General features: G+C 39.1%; 1 pseudogene; it reads right to left on the minus strand.

Moving 5' to 3' along the window:
• Window positions 1–498: 498 nt before the first annotated feature.
• LOC102825828 lies at window positions 499–1,658 on the minus strand (annotated as a pseudogene).
• Between the last annotated feature and the right edge of the window lie 3,939 nt (window positions 1,659–5,597).

Genomic DNA, 5,597 nt, shown 5'->3' on the forward strand with positions numbered 1-5,597 from the left:
ACATCTATTTTACTCTCTTCTTTCTTGTCTTCTTAATGACCTTTTGGTTTCCTCCTTTATGATGTTCTTCATGTCATCCCACAATTTTTCTGAAATTCACTCATTAGTGTCTAATTAATCACATCTGTTCTTATGATAATCTATAAAGTCAGGTGGGATATGTTTAAAATCACATTTTGGCTTTTGTGGACTTTTATTAATTTTGCTCAGCATCAGCCTAAACTTTCATATAAGTAATTAATGGTCTGTTCCACAGTCTACCCCTGGTCTTGTTTTTTATTGTTGCTTTTTTGACCATGAAAAAGAAAATCAAAGATCACTTATATTGATGTACCAATGGGGCAACCGCTAATTTGGAAGGGATGATAATGTTACCACAAGAAATGTCATCAAAACAAATTAAATACACAGATATCCAAACTGACTGTACAGTGACGTGATGCTTTAATAAATTAAGGAAACTGAGGACTCTGCAACTGCTTTCTTATTTCATGTTCTTTAAAACTCTTCACCCTTCTTGATTGAGGCCTTAAGCTAGGAAATCACCTCGGCTATCATCTTCTCGTCAAAGGAGGAGACCTTGCCTATGCCCATGTTCTTTTCCAGGCCCTTTTTTCCCCAGCACTAAGGGTGTGGAGGAGTCCTGGTTTGCTGCTGTGGGTAAATACACCAGACTGCAAAGCCGTTTGAACTGCAAGGTCAGTGGTTCAAGCTCACCAGCTGCTCCTCGGAAACCCTATACAGGGTCGCTATGGGTCCGAATCAACTCTACGGCACTTAACAACAACAAGGGTGTGGAGAAGTAGGTGCACTCCATCTCCTGTGACTTCACAAAGGAGCATTCGATCACTCCCTGCTTTCCCATTTATGACATCCACAGGGAGAAGACAAACCTGGCACCCGCGTAGGCCATGGACAAGGTGGCGACCCTGAGCCAGCTTTCACCTTAACCACCTTGGTGCCTGCCTCCTGGGTGCGCCCAGTCAGGCCTGTCAGCTGGTCCTGGAGAAAGTCCACTTTGGGGTACACTGAAAGATCAGGGGGATGATGGTCTTCCCAGCATGGCCACCAATGACAGGAATATTGCCTCGAGCTGGATTCAAACCCTTCAGCTCTGCCACAAAATTAATAGCCCTGACGATGTCCAGGGTGGTCACACCAAAGATTTTGTTGGGGTTGTACACACCGCGCTTCTTGAAGACCTCCGCTGTGATGGGGATGGTGGAGTTAACTGGATTTGTTATGGTGCACACCATGGCTTCAGGACAATGTTGGCCACAGGCAGCAGCCAGGGTAGCCACAATGGTGACATTGGTGTTGAACAGATCGTCCCGCGTCATGCCTGGTTTTCTTGGGACTCCTGCTGGAATAACAACCACATCACAACCTTTCAGGCAGTCTGGCAGCTGTTCAGGTCCAAGGTAGCCTTTCACATGCACTCTTGTCCCAATATGGCTCAGATCAGCAGCTACTCCAGGGGTGTAAGCAATATCATAGAGGGTCAGGTGGCTCACCAAGGGGCTGTTCTTCAGAAGAAGGAAAGGGGCTGCCCAATTCCTCCAGAAGCCCCCAGCACGGCTGCTTTAGCATCATTCTGGGCCAAGGTGTTGACGCTGAGGAGGAGAGCAGCGCCTGCACCTGGTGAGGGCAGAGAGCATGGTTGGGCTGGCGGTGGGGGCACGGGCCGACTGACGAAGGAGCTGGCTGACAGAGAGCAGGTGACTCCCTGGTTTTGTTTTGGCTGATGATATGGAGCTTTTCCACCATCTCTTTTCATAGATGAAATCAATTTGATTTCTGTGTATTTCATCTGGTGAGGTCCTTAGGTATAGTCATTTGGATGCTGATTTTAAAAAGATATTTGCAATGAAGAAGTCATTTGTCTTCCAAAATTTTATCATGTGATCTTCGGCATTGTTTCTGTCACCAAGGCCATATTTCCAACCACTGATCCTTCCTCTTTGCGTCCAACCTTTGCATTTCAATCACCAGTAATTATCAATACATCTTGATAGCATGCTTGATCAATTTCATACTAAAGAAGTTGGTAGAATTCTTCTATTTCATCATCACTGGCTTTAGTGTTTTGTGTGTAAATTTGAATAACTAACTGTTCTATCTTGTAGATGTATGTATATTATCCTATCACAGATGAGAATGTGATGTATGTATATTATCCTATTTTTGACAAGAATGTGATGCCATTACTCTTCAATTTGTCACTCCCAGCATAGCTAACCATATAATTGTCAGATTCAAAATGGCCAATATCAGTCCATTTCAGTTCCTTAATGCCTAGGGTGATGATATTTATGCAGTCCATTTCATTTGTGACAACTTCCAATTTTCCTAGATTCATTCTTCCTACATTCAATGTTCTTATTATTAACGAACGTTTGCAGCTATTCCTCCTCATTTTGAGGTGTGCATCATCAACACATAAGGTCCCCAGAGTGTTACTCTATTCACGTCAATATGGTCCTCTCTACTTTGACAAGGCAGCTCTCCCCTAGTGTATTTTCAGTGTCTTCCAACCTGAGGATCTCATCTTCTGGCACTCTAGGTGGAAATATTCTGGTGCTACTCATAAAGTTTCAGTATTCAATATTCTGGTGCTGACAGTGTTCCACTTGTATTCATAAGACTGTCAGCAACTGAACATTCAGAAATAGTCCGCCTCTCCTTCTTCCTAGTCTGTCTTAATCCAGAAGCTCATCTGAAATCTGTTTATCATGGCTGAACTTCCTGGCATTCAAAATACAGATGGTACAGCTTCTAGCATCTCAGTAACCCACAAGCCACCACAGTACACCAAACTGTCAAATGATTGATACACTACATTTTATCTCAATGTTTTAATCTGAATACATTTTATATCCAATAAATTGAATGTTTTTTATGTGTTTAAGGCCTCACAAATGTCTTCTTGCTCATTATTGACTGGAGTGTTTATTTTTCAAAAGAAACAAACAGTAGCTTTTTATATATTCAAGCTGACCAGCACTTTGTATATTGAAATGACTTTTCCCTACTTTTCTCTAACTTTGTGCAGTAAAATGAGGGTGCACTTTCAACCTAAAAGGTATGGGGTACATTACATAATGGTCTTTGTAAAGTGAAAATCTGAGATAACTTCACATGGGATTCTAGGGCCTATATTTGTTGTCTATGTCCATTTCAAACAAGCATAGTTGAAAAAGCATTTCTTACATCAGCGTTTCCTCTCATTTGACACATGTAATTACTCTTATAGCTGCCTTCCTAGTAATTAAGGGCTGCCTCAATGTTCACAATTTCCCACTCTGAACTCCTTTCCAATTGTTGTTGTTAGGTGCCATCGAGTCAGTATCAACTCATAGTGACCCTATGCACAGCATAGATGTCATAAAACCAAGGAAGCTTTTTAGTTTAGTAGTGTTTCTACTTCTGTAAGGCTCAAGACTTCCCTTCAGAATTGGTGAAGATGGGTTTTCTGATTAATGAGTTGAGAGTTATTTCTGAGTGCCCATTAAAAAATACTTTCTAGTAGGAGGGATTTCAGATGACCACAGAGGAGATATTTGAAAAGCTACTGGAAGAAAATTTCCCTAACCCAGAAAAACAAAAAAGTAAGTGGTCAAGAAGCTCAACAAATCCCAGGAAGGATACACTTCAAAAGAAAATCACCAAGACAAATCATAAACAAGCTCTCCAAAAGAAAGAATAGAATCCTGAAAGCAACTAGGGAAAAGAGAAGTGTTACTTACAAATGCAAGCAAACCAGATTAAGCTCTGATCTCTCAGCAGAAACCATGTAGGAAAGAGGTAATGGAGGGAGATGTATAAAACCCTGAAAGAAAAAAAAAAAAAAAAACCCAACAACAACAACAAAAAAACTGCCAACCAAGAATCCTCTACCCAGAAAAGCTGTCAATCAAATACGGCAGTTATAATAAAAACATTCCAGGATAAACGGAAGCTAAAGGACTTTGTCAAAGCCAACCTAGCACTTCAATACATCCTAAAGGGAGTTCTTTGGACTGAGAACCAACCAGAACAGCCAACAGCCAGAGATTGACGTATGTGGCAGTACCACCCAGAACTCAATCAACAGATGGAAGAGTCCAGAACAGAACAAAATTACAAGAATTAATTCAGAGGATCTGGGAGGTCAGTCTATGATAAGAACAATTACAATGTGAAAGAAGGGAAAAATATAGGAAGAGAGATCCAGGTGGCAAGGAAGTCAGGTAGATTGCAGGATAAAATAGACTGTTTTAAATGGAGGAAAAAGTTAATACAATATAGGTAATCTCAAAGAAAATTTATACTTCACAACATACCAAGAAACTGAAAATCCAAAAAGAACATGAAAACATTAAGCTATGGAGAAACTGATAAGAAAATACACAAAAAGAATGAACTCAGCACAAGAAGGCGTATGGAACAAAGCAAACAAAAGCACCACACAAAAACAAACATAATGACAGCAATTAACTCATACCTATTGATAATTATACTGAATGTGAATGGATTAAATGCACCAGTCAAGAGACAGTGGCTTAATGGATAAGAAAACAAGATCCTTCAATATGCTGTCTGCAAGAGACTCACCTTACACACAAAGACAAAAACAGGTTAAAAGTTAAAGGATGGAAAAAAATATACCAAGCTAATTGTAATAAAAAAGATCAGGAGTGGCAATACTAATCTCTGATAAAACAAACTTAAAGGCAAACACCAGCATAAAAGATAAAGAAGTACATCATCTCATGATTAAAGGGTCAGTTGAATAAGATGACATAACCATAATAAATATCCACACTCCCAATGAAAGAGATCCAAAATATATAAAGCAACCCCTAATAGAATTGAAGAAATAGACAACCATGCAATAATAGTGGGAGATTTTAATACACCACTTTTGAAAAAGGATAGCACAACCAGAAAGAAAGACAAAGACACAGAGGAACTAAACAACACAATCAGCCAACTTCACCTCATAGATGTGTACAGAGCATTCAACCCAACAACAGCATAATACACATTCTTTTCCAGTGCACATAGAACATTCTCCAGAATTGACCATGCGTTAGGCCACAAAACAAGCTTCCATAAATTTACAAATATCAAAATAATACAAATAATCTTCTGCAATCAAAATGCTATAAAATTGGAAATCAACAATAGGAAGACCAAAGAAATAAAGTCAAATACATGGAAACTGAATAACACCCTGCTTAAAATAAAAGCTGAATTTACAAAATTTACAAAATTCATAGAACAAATGAGAATGAAAACACAACATACCAAAATTTTTGGGACACAGTGAAAGCAGTCCTGAGAGGACAATTTATTGCAATAAAGGCACACCAAAAAGAAGAAAGAATCAAAATCAACACATTAACACAACATCTTCAACTATTAGAAAGAGACCAGTAAAGTAAACTTACAGTCTCTAAAAGAAAAGAAATAATAAAGATTAGAACAGAAATAAATGAGATAGAAAGCAGAAAAACCATAGAAAGAATCAACAGGACAAAAAGCTGGTTCTTTGAAAAGATTAATAAAATTGACACACCATTGGCAAACCTAACACAAGAAAAAGAGGTAGAAGG

Source organism: Chrysochloris asiatica, unplaced genomic scaffold, assembly GCF_000296735.1.
Source record: "Chrysochloris asiatica unplaced genomic scaffold, ChrAsi1.0 scaffold00271, whole genome shotgun sequence".
Taxonomy (NCBI): domain Eukaryota; kingdom Metazoa; phylum Chordata; class Mammalia; order Afrosoricida; family Chrysochloridae; genus Chrysochloris; species Chrysochloris asiatica.